Source organism: Urocitellus parryii, chromosome 5, assembly GCF_045843805.1.
Source record: "Urocitellus parryii isolate mUroPar1 chromosome 5, mUroPar1.hap1, whole genome shotgun sequence".
In the NCBI taxonomy this organism is placed as follows: domain Eukaryota; kingdom Metazoa; phylum Chordata; class Mammalia; order Rodentia; family Sciuridae; genus Urocitellus; species Urocitellus parryii.
The window spans coordinates 191,859,144-191,875,458 of record NC_135535.1 but is presented as its reverse complement, the minus strand read 5'-3'; positions in this window follow the sequence as shown (position 1 = coordinate 191,875,458).

Here is a 16,315-nt window from a genome sequence, read left to right as displayed (position 1 = left end):
GAAGACATCAAGGAGGAAATTAAAAAATTCTTAGAGTTAAATGAAAACACAGACACAACATACCGGAATCTATGGGACACATTGAAAGCAGTTCTAAGAGGAAAATTCATTGCTTGGAGTGCATTCCTTAAAAAAAGAAAAAACCAACAAATAAATGATCTCATACTTCATCTCAAAATCCTAGAAAAAGAAGAGCAAAACAATAGCAAAAGAAGTAGAAGGCAAGAAATAATTAAAATCAGAGCTGAAATTAATGAAATCGAAACAAAAGAAACAATTGAAAAAATTGACAAAACTAAAAGTTGGTTCTTTGAAAAAATAAATAAAATTGACAGACCCTTAGCCATGCTAACGAAGAGGAGAGAGAACTCAAATTACCAGCATACGGGATGAAAGAGGCAATATCACAACAGACACTTCAGAAATACAGAAGATAATCAGAAATTATTTTGAATCCTTATACTCCAATAAAATAGAAGATAGTGAAGGCATCGATAAATTTCTTAAGTCATATAGTCTGCCCAGATTGAGTCAGGAGGATATAGACAACCTAAACAGACCAATATCAATTGAGGAAATAGAAGAAACCATCAAAAGATTACCATCTAAGAAAAGCCCAGGACCGGACGGGTATACAGCAGAGTTTTACAAAACCTTTAAAGAGGAACTAACACCAATACTTTTCAAGCTATTTCAGGAAATAGAAAAAGAGGGAGAACTACCAAATTCATTCTACGAGGCTAACATCACCCTGATTCCGAAACCAGACAAAGACACTTCAAAGAAAGAAAACTACAGACCAATATCTCTAATGAACCTAGATGCAAAAATCCTCAATAAAATTCTGGCGAATCGGATACAAAAACATATCAAAAAAATTGTGCACCATGATCAAGTAGGATTCATCCCTGGTATGCAAGGTTGGTTCAATATACGGAAATCAATAAATGTTATTCACCACATCAATAGACTTAAAAATAAGAACCATATGATCATCTCGATAGATGCGGGAAAAAGCATTCAACAAAGTACAGCATCCCTTTATGTTCAAAACTCTTGAAAAACTAGGGATAACAGGAACATACCTCAACATTGTAAAAGCAATTTATGCTAAGCCTCAGGCTAGCATCATTCTGAATGGAGAAAAATTGAAGGCATTCCCTCTAAGATCTGGAACAAGACAGGGATGCCCTCTTTCACCACTTCTGTTCAACATAGTTCTCGAAACACTGGCCAGAGCAATTAGACAGACGAAAGAAATTAAAGGCATAAAAATAGGAAAAGAAGAACTTAAATTATCACTATTTGCCGATGACATGATTATATACCTAGCAGACCCAAAAGGGTCTACAAAGAAACTATTAGAGCTAATAAATGAATTCAGCAAAGTGGCAGGTTATAAAATCAACACGCATAAATCAAAGGCATTCCTGTATATCAGCGACAAATCCTCTGAAATGGAAACGAGGACAACCACGCCGTTCACAATATCCTCAAAAAGAATAAAATACTTGGGAATCAACCTAACAAAAGAGGTGAAAGACTTATACAATGAAAACTACAGAACCCTAAAAAGAGAAATTGAAGAAGACCTTAGAAGATGGAAAAACATACCCTGTTCATGGATAGGCAGAACTAACATCATCAAAATGGCGATATTACCAAAAGTTCTCTATAGGTTTAATGCAATGCCAATCAAAATCCCAACGGCATTTCTTGTAGAAATGGAGAAAGGAATCATGAAATTCATATGGAAGAATAAAAGACCCAGAATAGCAAAAACAATACTAAGCAGGAAGTGTGAATCAGGTGGTATAGCGATTCCAGATCTCAAACTATACTGCAGAGCAATAGTAACAAAAACAGCATGGTACTGGTACCAAAACAGGCGGGTGGACCAATGGTACAGAATAGAGGACACAGAAACCAACCCACAAAACTACAACTTTCTTATATTTGATAAAGGGGCTAAAAGCATGCAATGGAGGAAGGATAGCATCTTAAACAAATGGTGCTGGGAAAACTGGAAATCCATATGCAACAAAATGAATCTGAATCCCTTTCTCTCGCCAAGCACAAAAGTTAACTCAAAATGCATCAAGGAGCTTGATATCAAATCAGAGACACGGCATCTGATAGAAGAAAAAGTTGGCTACGACCTACATGCTGTGGGGTCGGGCTCCAAATTCCTCAATAGGACACCCATAGCACAAGAGTTAACATCTAGAATCAACAAATGGGACTTACTCAAACTAAAAAGTTTTTTCTCAGCAAAAGAAACAATAAGAGAGGTAAATAGGGAGCCTACATCATGGGAACAAATCTTTACTCCTCACACTTCAGATAGAGCCCTAATATCCAGAGTATATAAAGAACTCAGAAAATTAGACAATAAGATAACAAATAACCCAATCAACAAATGGGTCAAGGACTTGAACAGACACTTCTCAGAGGAGGACATACAATCAATCAACAAGTACATGAAAAAATGCTCACCATCTCTAGCAGTCAGAGAAATGCAAATCAAAACCACCCTAAGATACCATCTCACTCCAGTAAGATTGGCAGCCATTATGAAGTCAAACAACAATAAGTGCTGGCGAGGATGTGGGGAAAAGGGTACACTTGTACATTGTTGGTGGGACTGCAAATTGGTGCAGCCAATTTGGAAAGCAGTATGGAGATTTCTTGGAAAGCTGGGAATGGAACCACCATTTGACCCAGCCATTCCCCTTCTCGGTCTATTCCCTAAAGACCTAAAAAGAGCATGCTACAGGGACACTGCTACATCGATGTTCATAGCAGCACAATTCACAATTGCAAGACTGTGGAATCAACCTAGATGCCCTTCAATAGACGAATGGATAAAAAAAAATGTGGCATTTATACACAATGGAGTATTACTCTGCAGTAAAAAATGACAAAATCATAGAATTTGGTGGGAAATGGATGGCATTAGAGCAGATTATGCTAAGTGAAGCTAGCCAAGCCCTAAAAAACAAATGCCAAATGTCTCCTTTGATATAAGGAGAGTAACTAAGAACAGACTAGGGAAGAAGAGCACGAGAAGAAGACCAACATTAAACAAGGATGAGAGGTGGGAGGGAAAGGGAGAGAGAAGGGAAATTGCATGGAAATGGAAGGAGACCCTCAGGGTTATACAAAATTACACACAAGAGGAAGTGAGGGGAAAGGGAAAAACAGTACAAGGGGGAGGAATGAATTACAGTAGAGGGCGTAGAGAGAGAAGAGGGGAGGGGAGGGGAGGGGGATAGTGGAGGATAGGAAAGGCAGCAGAATACAACAGACATGAGTTTATCAATATGTAAAGCAATGAAGTGTAACTGATGTGATTCTGCAAGCTGTATACGGGGTAAAATGGGAGTTCATAACCCGCTTGAATCAAAATGTGAAATATGATATATCAAGAACTATGTAATGTTTTGAACAACCAACGGGGTAAAATTGGGAGTTCATAACCCACTTGAATCAAACTGTGAAATATGATGTATTAAGAACTATGTAATGTTTTGAACGACCAACAATAAAAAAAAAAATTTTAACAAACAAACAAAAAAAAAAAGAAATCCTGGTGCTCAGCCCTCTCTCCCTGTCCCCTCCTCTGTGACATGAGAAACCACTGTGTTTGTTACAGAAGATGAAGGTAAAAGTGTTCAGGGGACTGCAGTTAGGGAAGCCTTGGGAGAGGCCTCCAGTGGTAACCCGTCCAAATTCAGTCTCATAATTCCATTTCTGTAGCACAGGAAGCAAATCTACTCCATGATTCGAGATCAAGGTCCTGGCTACTCTGGGAGGCTGTGGCTAGGGAAGAGCATGGGGATGGCTGTTAGGAGCTGAGAAGATCCTGTTTCTCCATCGTGGTGAATGATGCATGGTGCGTTCAGTTTGTGAAAATTCATCCAACAGTACACTGATGGTCTTGGCATTTTTTTTCCTGTATGTATATATTATACTTCATTAAAAGGTTAAAAAATTTATAAAACCCTGTAAAACAGTTAATAAATATTAGTTACTATGTAAATGATCCCAGTATCTCAAAGGCTTAATATACTAGAATTTTATTTCTTGCTCATATTTCTGAGACTATGGCTGGTTATGGAGTAAACCTGAGAGCTCTTCTCCAAGGGCTGACTTAAGGATGTAGTCAGTCAGTTTCTGTCGTTGGACATGAGAATCTTCCACATAGAGTCCTCTATAGAAAAAGGGACGGCACCAGAAAATCATGAATGCATGAAGGCTTAGGAATGATGGCTGTTACTTCCTCCTACATTCTATTGGTGAAGAGTGGTCAACCAACTTCACCCAAAGTCAAGAAGATTTATTCTTCCACTTTTATGATCTATTAGGAAAATGATATGACTTGATAGAGACAAAAACATAAAAACATCATTTTGCTTTTTATAGACTCTCTGCTAAGAATCATAATGCAACCCATTTGTAGGAGGAAAGGTGAACATGTGCAATAAGAATGAGCAATCAATTCCAAGTCATTTGAGACGACTTCCTGGAGTAGGCAGAACCTGTGCTGTGCCCAGGAGGAGGATGGTGATTTGAACAGGTGGAGGGACAGGGGAAACTTGGGTCCTGAGAACATCTGACTCAACATAGAAAGACCCAGCACAGAGGATAGCACGTGGGCATCACTACCACGCAGCATTCCATGTATGCATCCCGCATTTCCCAGAGGGTCCTTTGGAATTATAATTTAAAAAAAATACAGTGTTAAAAGTGAGACTGCAAGCCAGGAGTGGTGGTGCATACCTGTAATCCCAGTGGCTTGGGAGGCTGAGGCAAGAGGATCGCAAGTTCAAAGCCAGCTTCAGCAACAGCGAGGTGCTTAGCAACTCAGACCCTGTCTCTAAATAAAATACAAAGGAGGGCAGGGGATGTGGCTCAGTGGTTGAGTGCCCCTGAGTTCAATCCCTGGTACCAAAACAAAACAAAACAAATTAAAAAGTGAGGCTGCCTCTTTAGTACCTCCTTGCCAGTTTATCTGCCATTTTCCTGTCAGGAATATAAACATCTTAAATAGGACAACACTCCAACAGGGGGGGGGTGTACCTTTAAGATATTCTGTTATGTCTTTCTTCCAGGTATTTTCCTACAAGTTCACTGAGTCCTGTGTTTTTTCACTCTATTTTGATCTGTGCTATTTGTCTGGCATAGAGTGCATTCTTACCTTCTGTACTAGACTCCATTCACTTTAAATAGATAGCTTTGTCCCTCAGTGCTAAGCACAGCATGGGGGGCATAATACTTGTAATAAACAAAGACATTTGGGTTCCTCGTTTCATTGGATCTTGAAAATATCTGGTTTTATTTATTTATTTATTTATTTATTTATTTATTAATTTCTCTTCCCAGTCTTTTTGGCAAGATCAAAAACAACAAAACCAACAAAACACTCAGAGTCAAAAACACAAGAAAACCAGAATTTAAATTTTCATATCCTTTTCGTTGTTGTTGCTGGTCACTGAAGGAGCAAGGGGCTTGGATGCCACCCTTATTATCTCAATGCCACCCTTGTCCCTGCAGCCCGTCTGTGCCAGGTGCAGAGCCAAATTTTATGAAATAAAAGGTAATTTGCACCTTTTTCTCTTTATATAATCTTTATACAATCCACACCATGCTTAATATTTTGTGCTGCAATGCAATAGTCATTTAATACTCTGCCACATTTGTAGGGTGGGGCCGTATGAGCCTGTACATGCGTTCAAAATTGGCTTCACGTTGTTGCACTCTCTCTCTCTCTTTCGAGACTTAAGATAATTTGGTAGAAGTGTGACTGTTCCTGGAATCTCCTTTGCCAAGTTGGAATCTTCGATGAGCAAATAAGTAGCATAAAATGTCATGTAGAATCCAGTAGACGTCCAATTGGTATGCCTCCAAAAAGTATCGCTCAACTAAGAATTTCTAATCTATGTTAAATTTTAAATGATGATAAGTCGATCAATTCAATGAGAGAAAGATGGTCTAAACTCTTTTTTACTATCTTGTAGGAAGCGAGATTTGTCTAAGAATGTGATTAATTGGTTGTCATTGCCCTTTTCTTCCAATTATTGTATCCTCAGGCATCTTGATAATAACAGTAACAAATGCTAAAGGGCAGTGTTTTCTTTCTTTTTTTTTTTTAAAGAGAGAGTGAGAGAGGAGAGAGAGAGAGAGAGAGAGAGAGAGTTTTTAATATTTATTTTTTAGTTCTCGGCAGACACAACATCTTTGTTGGTATGTGGTGCTGAGGATCGAACCCGGGCCGCACGCAAGCCAGGCGAGCGCGATACCGCTTGAGCCACATCCCCAGCCCAAGGGCAGTGTTTTCTGAGTCTCCAAAGTGCCTAATTGGAGTTGTCTTGAGTGCTGCCTAGATTCAGGTTCTGAGAGTCTATTACATTTGTAAGGCACATTCATGATTAAGGGCATAATATTTATAGGTAAAATCCAGACTCTTCCAAAATTAGAAGAAAAGACAGAAAAACCGAGGAGTGATTTTTTTTTTAAGTTGCTAAATGGGGACATTCTGACTCTATTGATAATTAAATGATGACCACAATCCATCAGGTGGGGCTAATGACAAATCTGACAAGTGTTTTGGGACCCTTAAAAGTTCAAACCCTCTCTTTCCAGTTTTCTCAGTAATGGAAGTGTTCAGGGGAAGTTTCTCCTTGAGTACACACTACTCTCTTTACATGGATCAGGAGTTAATTTTATTTTCACCCGTCTTAGTGATGCATGAAGTGGTGCTCAAAGTTTCTGCAGCTGTCCAAGGCCCCCAGCAGTTCTGAGCATTAGTAGTTTTGAGCCTCAGAAATTCTGTTTTGCAATTTCTTTATACTACCTCTTAACAAAATCAGATCTGTTGCTCTCAGAAATCTCTCTCTCTCTCTCTCTCTCTCTCTCTCTCTCTCTCTCTCTCTCTCTCTCTCTCTCTCCCATTAATTTCAGAGTGCCCATCTGTGCCAGGTGCAGGTAACTGACCATATCTATTAGTTTTGGATCCAGACCCCTTCCTGGTAATGACTGAGCAATGAAATGGCTGGCTGCAAAGTCAAGATCAGGAGGGACGTAGATGTGAGGATTAGACAGATGTGGAAAGAAAGAGAAGCTTGAAGTGTAGCAGGAGGAGAGCTGAAATATTTCTTGAAACTTAACAACTACATTTGAAAGTTCAATATTTTGGGTCAGAAAAGAACAAGATAGCTTGGAATCTAGGCATTAAAGAAATATCAAAATATTGAGACACCAAAGAATTTTCTGTTTCCAGCAATGGTGAGGACAACTCGTTGTTGGAGGAGTTGATGGAGATAATGACAATCATTATCTCTATAGTGGCTACTATATGGAAAGCACAGTTTTACATTGCTTTGTAAATGTATTCTAACTTGTTCCTCTCATATTCATTTTTCATACGAGAAAATCAGGGATCAGGGAGTTGTAGTTGCATTCCAAAATGTGCACAGGCATAGGTGCTTGTAAGATTTGGGCATAGCTCTATTTGATATATAGTAGATGCTTTCATTTTCCCCTGATTGCATTAAATATTGTGGCAATGCTATTGGTATCCCCTGGATATCCTCCCAGTTCTGTGGTTAAAGCCTGCATTTCTGTGAGCTTCTTGAGGGATTGCACTTGCAACATGTTTAGAACATTACCCTAGGACTTCTGAAACTATTTTTATCAGACACATTAGGATCCAGAAATGCCTGGGAGTTTTACTTCATTTGAAGAGTTGCAAGGTACTTGTAAAATATGAAATCCCAGCTTCCGTGCCTTGAGATGGGATGAACTTGGCAGTGTAATTGGGCTCCACACTCCTAGGAAGTCTTAGGGCTGTGAAGGCTGATGTGATGCCTGAAACTACATTCTGCTTGTTTGCTTCCCCTTATCTTTCCTGTTTCTTTCACCCCCTTCCTGGTTGTTCTTGGGAATATCCTGTCAATAACTCCCACATAAACCCTTGTCTTTGTGCTCTCTTTCTGGGAAAGTTGAACTAAAATGATTATGCTCTGGTCTCCTAAATTTGATACTGTATATGGGCCAATTTAATGAGGTAATAATTGAACACAGTTAATGAGGAAACATGAAAGATTGTCTTTGCACATTGATTTGGCTTCCTAGTTACTCTCATTTAATCATTTACTCAGCAAAAATGTATTTTCTACTAAGTGCTTAAAACTAACAGTGACATGCACTTTGTGTGGAAGAAAAGTCATGCACATTTTAGTGAAGACTCTCAGGGCACCCAGAAGTGATAGAGGAAAAAGTCTCCATGAAAATTGATTACTTATTAATATGTGCATCATTCCAACTTACACAATATAGTTTTTTCTGGGTCTGAATTTATGTTTGGGGAGGTAAGTGGGTTAGAGAAACTTGAGCAATGGGTTGAATTCAGATAAGAAACCTTCACTTATGATGGGCTGAGTAAAAGTTCCTTGCATTGATTATAAAACCACCCAGTATCTCTTGTCATTTTGGAAATTGATGTTGGAGGAAAAAGAGGATAGTCATAAAATCAAAAGGATTCATTTAAAAAAGTGTACTTATTAATTAGATTGATTATGGAAGGGAGATATTTTCCAGGCTGCAAATTACTTCCTTGTCCTAAATTTATATTGTGGTTTGGTTTGAAAAGTGGAACTTGGAATAAAATCTAGGGTGGGGATGTTTAGGCTCAGGATATTGAGCCTAGGTTCCTCTGCATCAGAAATCCCTTGATATGTGGGCTGTAGATGTTGCTCTCAGGTACAGTAGAGGAGCCCTGCCTCTCCCCCATTGTCTCCATATCTGAAAACATACAAGGTTTAGAGAACACTCTATCTGTATCTTCCTCTTGTTTATATTAAAAGTTCAAGACTGTATCTCCCACTCCCTTTTACATTCTTTCCTTTGATTTATTTACACTTTTATCTTAGTGACATATTAGCCTATTCATTTTCTGAAGTCAGCATTCCCATGTTAGGTTGCATTACCATTGAACAAGGGCCATTATAAGATCCAAAAGGCAAAAATATAAGTATCAGTGTTCTTCAGACTAAGATAGCAAGAGAGGATTCCTGATCATGAAAACATGCTTTTCTATCAGAAATGTCAAGGAAGGAAACCAAAACCAACACCGACTTCTCTTCAATGTAGTCTTAGAATAAATTCATTTTCAGTTTCCACTGAAGAAAGACTCTAATATATATGTCTCTATAAGTTAGTGATTGACTCACCTTTTCCAGAAATCATCTTGAATGGATGGACTTAGAAATTACAGAGAAACTCTCTAGAACAGATTCAGGAAAATAAGGCAGGATACGTGTTGGTGTGGGAGAAGCTCCAGCTCAAAAGGCAATACAGACCCAAATACGTTGGCTAGAAGAAGCAGATGAGGTTGCTCAGCCCTTAGCTGGCAAAGGAGCTGGGTTAGTGGAGAAGTTGAGTCAGGAGTGGAGTAAGAGGGACAGAGTCTATATCATGGTTTTGCAAAGAATACTCCTTATAAAGTACTTTAGAAATTATCTCAATGCTTTTTTAAACTAAGGTTTCAGGGTTTCTTCACCGACCTAAAGAATCAGATGTACTCTTTGGCAGCAGATTCAAACATAGCTGGTTCTGAGGGCTTGAACAATGTTTTCAGGATCTTGGTTTCTCTTTCACTCCATTGCTGAGTTTTATTAAAGAAATTGGCTCTTATAATTGTGAAGGCTTGGCAAGTACAAAACCTGATGGGGGAAGCTTACAGGGTATAGGCTGGAGAGTTGGGAAAGAATTGCAGTTTTGAGTTTAAAAGCAGAAGCCTGATGGACAAGCAAGAGCCAGTGTTGCAGATGAAGTCTGAAGGCAGTCTGCTGGCAGAGTTCCCGCTGGCTTGGGGGAGATGAGCCTTCAGTTGTAGACAGGCTTTCAACTAATTGGATGAAGCCCACCCATGCTATGGAGGGCAAGATGCTTTATTCAAAATACACGGATCTAAATATAGTCTCATCCAAAAGCACTCTCAACAGAGACATCCAGAATGATGTTTGATCAACTATCTGGGCTCTCTGGCTCAGTCAAGTTGATATATAAAAATAACTTTATCACAAGATTCTAATCCAATTTAGCCATTGTTCTTAAAAGAAGAAGAAATTTGAATGCACAGTGATACCAGGGAAGCACCCAAAAGACACAATGAGAGAATCCCACCTGCGAGTTTAGGAGAAAGTAAAGCTGTCAATAGCTTGATCTCGGACTACTCACCTCTAGAATATGAGGGAATGAGTTTCTGTTGTTTAAATGCTCCATCGCAGTCTGTGGCATTTTTCAGTGGCAACCCCAACAAACTAACACAGTGCTCAACCACAAGCCCATCAACTTATAAGGTGGGTGGGGCTCTCTGATTGGCCAGGTAGAGAGAAGTGCTCATCATCAATGCTGGAAAAGTAAAAGTCATGTTTTTGACAACCCCCAAAGGATCATGACGATTAGGAGAGGTAAAGTTTCCAAAGAGGTGTGAACAAGCAATCACTTCTGAACCAATGCCTCTCACTGTAAGAATGTTCTTTCCTGTGATTGAATCCAGAGAGCCACTGTAAGGGAGGAATAGGACAAAAATCAAGGCTACTTATTGAAATATGCCTGCCAGGAAATGCTAAAGGTATGTGCCCAGACAGGAAATAAGATTCACGTGTGTTTTCAGATTATACGCATATTACAGAGCAGCAAGACATATCATTTCTTCAAGAACATTGGCTAGCAGCACAAAGAGGGATTTCCAGGTCCTCAGGTTGAACCACAAAAATTGTTTAGTTTTCACATTGGTTGAACCCAAGCTTAGGGACCTCCCTGTACACAGAGATTTTGTTTGGGAATGCTTGCTCCATAGGATGTAGATAATCTTTTGGGGGAGAATTTCACATCTGAGAGGCAGATTTCCATCTTCACGTATCACCAAGATAGGGTTGTTTTTTAAGCTAACGACTAGGCTCTGGTCAACTTGGGTATCGTCAGAGCTATAGACAGTTTTATTTACTCAGGACATGAAGCGTACAGTGAAGTATCCAGGAGATGGAGTTAGCACTGCTCTCCTGGGGCCTCTGGGGTCCCCCTGGCTATAAAATCAACTCTAAGTAGCTCTAAATCCATGGCTGATGATGAGTGATCACTACAGTGATAACAATGGCAATAGTAATGATGATTATAAGGATGATGCTAATTTGCTAGCTATCATTAGAACTTCTCTTTCAACCAGGCTCTGCCTTAAGTGTTTTATTTTATTTACTCATTTAATCTTCAAAACTGCTCAACCAAGAAGATAATATTTTAGCCAATTTGATAGACACAAAAATGAGCAGAGATAAGTTGCCCAAGTCTTAAAACTTGCTAAATATTAAGGTGGATAGAATAATACTGAAGTCAAAAGCCTAGATCAAACCCTAGTCATGTTGTTTCATAATTGATCTTGAACATCTTTCCGCCTAACTAATGTTTTATATCCTTTGACCAACAACCAAAGGATCAACCTCTTTCCCCAGCTACCCTGGCCTGTGGTAACCATTGTTCTATTTTTTAAAATATGTTCTCATCTTAAAAACAAAATGTGAGGTAGCACGTTCCATAGCTAGGTTTAGTCACTCCACAATGTGTAGCCACTTCATATGTTGTAAATGATAAAAACATACAATTTTATCTATCAATTTGACAATAGGCCAAGTTTTAAAAAAATTTCTAGTTGTGGTAAATAAGATCAATGAAACTTGGTTATTTGGCACTTTCCCCTACAGTATTTCACAATTTTCCCAGGGATTTTATAAGGTACACCCTCTTAAATTCATAGAGGGCTGAAAGGATTCTTGTGGATTCCATTGTGATTTTGCTTCTGAGATTCTGCTGAGTGACTTCCACCATTCCCTCAAAATGAAACAGTTCAAACACAGACAACAGTCACCGCTAGCTCATCCATAAGGGTGATGAATCTGGGATTTCTTTTCCCTAATGAAAACGCCATCTATTTCTTACTCTTGCATGCTCTGTCCTTTAGAGTGCTCATTTTGTGGCACTGTATATATATCGCTGATAAGTTATTTAAAAAAAATAATTCCTAAGCTTTGTTGTTCTGAAATAACAGAAATGTGAGCTTTTGTGTGACAGGTTCCTCCAACATGTGTTTCCCAGACCATTGAAATCACTTTATCACTTCTTATTTAAGAGCCAGGTAAAATGGCCCAACTATAAATTCAGTACTTTCAGGTATTATTGATAAATTAATGAAAATTGTTAGGTTTTTCTCTCTCTAGGATTGTGTTGAAAATTTTGGGTTGATTGATAAATGGATTGTTCTCACAGGTGTCAGAAGAAGAGTTCAAGTTCTCATGTATTAATTAATAACAAATAACAGGGATTATACATCATGGAACAATCATAAATAATCCTTCATAACAGAGGTAGGGCAACTTGTGCACTGGGCTGATAAATCATTAGATCTGATCACCCCCTTGAATATTAACAGAGTGAGTAAATAAGGAAGGGAGAAGACTTCCACAGGAGTCTGAGAAGGTCTCAGAGATCTTGGTCTTGGGCTTCAACTTTGCTGATTTCCTTTTCTTCTTCTGTAAAGATTCTGGTAAAAGCTCCTGCAGTTTCATTGCCACATGCTGTTTTTAAACACAGCCTTCTTTTGTCTGAACTTCCTGTGGAATTCATGAGGTTTTCATAGATTCTCTTATCTCCCTGTTCCTGATGTAAGCACAATGGCTATGGAGGTTTTCTAAGGCTTTTGCTTCATCTTTTACTATAGGACTTACACGGAGAGTAAAGAGGTGACTGACATTCACCTGCTCAACACACATGAAAATTTTGGATGAAGCCTCAGTAGTAGAAAACAGACAAATTAAGAAAGTAAGAGCACCAGAGATGGTGGGTCTGGCAAAATAAATAAATAAATAAATAAAAATTTAAAAAAATTTATTTTGTGAATGTATGAAGCACACACTTCACAACACATTCATTTCTCAGGCACATGAAACTCTCAGAAGTACTTTCTTCAATTTCCTAATATGTACTTCTAACTGGGTAGCTGGTGTAGAATATTGGCTTAGGGGCCAATTTTTTGGTACTAAATTAAAAATTATGAAAGTATCAAATGCAAGGATAATTAGAGTGAACAGGATACCTGTCTCAAAGTCTCTGTTCTAAGTTCCACTCGAGTTCCAGTCTTTGCTCCTGGTCCAGTGCCCAAAACAGGCATTAGTAAATTAACAAAGAAGCAAAGCGTAGGCTTATTTAAGCTATGGTGTTGGAGCATATGGGAACAGAGAGGAGCGGTTCATGGCAGATGGGAGAGGTGATTCTTGGAAGTCTGCCAGTCACGTTCTAGAGTAAATTAGATTGTTGCCATGCAGACAAACACTGACGTCACTTGCCTTCAGTTGTTCTCTGTCAAAACTTCCATAATGTTATTCTGGTTCCATGAGTTACAGCCAGATCTTAAATAGTACTAAGGACACCATACAAACTTACGTTTTCATTTTAAGAGTCAAGAAAACTATTGAAGTGGTTTAAGCAGGACTGTGACAATATCAGATCTATGCTTAATGACTTCATTCTGGTTGCTGTTGTGTGTGTGTGTGGTGGGGGGGAGTGTTAAAATGACCAAGGGACATAGGAAAGTGCCACCATGAGCAGTTTTGGTGAGAGCTTCCAGATAGCATTTTGGATGGTGACTGAGAACTTGTGTATTCAGGTGACACTGCCTGCACCTTTTACAGAGCCAGGTTCTGTTAGAGCTAAGAATTCTCTCCAGGCTGTACTGGTAGAACACCCTTTCTCCTGATCAGCTTTTAGGCAATCTTTTGCCTCTGCAAAAATTTTTTTGAGAAATTTCCATTTCCATCTTTTATACAGAGAGAAAATGGGGAAGGATAACTTAGAATGCTTATGGGCAAAAGTAATAGACAGTAAAACTCTTTCAGCCCCAAAACAATTATCCAAAATCAAAGGCATGAAAGTGCCGGCTGGCTCTAGTAAATGTGCTTTGTGTGATGTAAATCACGCTACAAGTTGAAATTTGAGAAACGATATTTCACTGGGAAGACTACATGTAATTTTCAGCCACATAAATTTATTTCCTCTTAAGCTGTAGGTGGGTGTCACCTCAACCTCTAATGTGAGAAGCATCATCTAGGTCAACGTACCCACAAAATAAATTGTATAAGGAGCTGCCTCTTGTGCCTCAGATGCATCTTTCAGTAATATTAGGCTGACATTTTTAATAGCTATTATAGTATGGAGCTATTTCTGCATCATTTTCTGATTGATAGAAAATTGGCGGCTGCTGTCCAGGGAAATGAATTTCTGATTTTTTTTTTACCCTCCAACTATGGAGAGCTTTAAAGACTAGTATAAAAAGTATCTTTGATGCTTTACTCATCACAGAGGATAAAGGCTTAAGTCCTAGCATTACATTTTCCCCTGGAATTCTTCATCATTCTTTGTCATAAGTCATTTGGATTTTTTTATATATATGTGAAATAAACTCTAAATTTACTTGAGTAATTTCTAAGGATCTGTGTTAGTCAGGTTTTCATCACTATGACCAAGATATCTGACAAGAATAACTTAAAGGAGGAAAAGTTTATTTTAGGCTCATGATTTCAGAGGTCTTAGTTCATGGTTGGCCAGATCCATGGTCAACTCCATTGCTTCAGACCTTCATGGAAGCCAGAAAGCAAAGATAGGGAGAGAGGAATGAGGGATAAGATATATGCCCCAAGGGCATGCCTTTGGTAACCTACTTTCCATAACCATGCCCACCTGCCTCTAGTTACCACCGAATAGTCCATTCAGATCATCCATCAAATGAATTAACCCACTGATGGGGTTTGGGCTCTTATAACCCTATCTTTTCACCTCTGAAATTACCTAATGTGACTTTTGGGGATATTCCTAGATCCAAACCATAACAGAACCTATTTTGTGTGTTGGTGGAGGCCTTCACATTTCTTTCTTCACAGGCTTCTTACAGAAGACCCTGTCTTCAGGGTCAATCCAACTCATTATACACACACCATTCATTCATTCAGTGATTCCTGAATTCCTATTCACTGACTCTGTGATGATCTCTGTGCATTTGTTAGTGACAGACCTGATCTGGTTCTTGCATAATTGGAGTCCTCACTGGGTATGTAGAATTATACAGCTGATATTCTGCAGTGTGCTGTGTTTAAGATAGAATTTAGAGGAAAACCAGTCCTGAGGTTGTGTACAGAACTGCCATGGTAGATGTTGCTCTTTTTGTCTCATTGGAGTTAGGCATTGATGTGGGTTTCCCCAATGGCCTGAAGCCAGAATCCTGTCTGAGGCTTTGGGATGGATAGTGAATCACAGAGTACCCTACCAAGATTATTTCTTTAGGATATAGCCATTTATTCTCTTCTTGCTGAGAGTGTTAACTGTTGGGACAAATATCTGTATCCTGCTCCAGAATTGTTCTCTGCTGAAGAGAACCACCTTGAACAAAGCTTACAATTCTTCCCAGGGACAGCTTGTAACCAGTGACAAGTTGACATCAGGAACCAAGTTGATTTACCCTCATATACAACTCTGATGGAGTATCCAAACTTCAGGGAACCCTGGGATCAGTGGAAGTGTGTGTTGAATCTATGAAACAGTTCAGCTTCTTCCTCCCCCAGTCCTGTTTTCTCTCACTTCCTTACACACTGATTCTGAGTACTCTCTCTTTAAGAAAAGCTCCATTGTAGAGTCTGTTTCTAGAAAACTCTATATAAAAAAAGAGAATTTAATGCTTTTGACAAATTTTGTTTATAATTTTCAGTGCTGATTGTGCACAGGGTCTATGTGTAGTATATGTCCTTCCTTTCTCCTGTACCCTCTGCTAAATCCCTTCAGTCTGGGTAATGACATCTGATTAACAAAGAAGAAATTGAGTTTCCAAGACTGAGTACCCCAGGCCACACGTTCAGTTAGCAGTGAGATGGGACTGACTCCCACTCAACCATGTCTGGCAGAAGACCAATACTCTCTTCACCTACCTCTCTGCCTCCTTCTTCTTCCTCTTTTTTTTTTGTCTCAGATTTTTCTTCTGGATTTGTATGGTTTTATTGATACCCAGGACAAAAATTAAATTCTTTATATCACAGTTTACTTTCTTATTTCTCTTCTTCCCTTCAGAACAGAGTTCTAGTGGAAATGAGGCCAGGGACAGAAGCTCTGCTTGGAATCTTTTATAAGGCATGTTGTATATCCCATTGTAGGTCATAGCATCAAAAATGCCTTGACCTCATGCATGAGAATTCACATGTAGTATCTTGTAAAA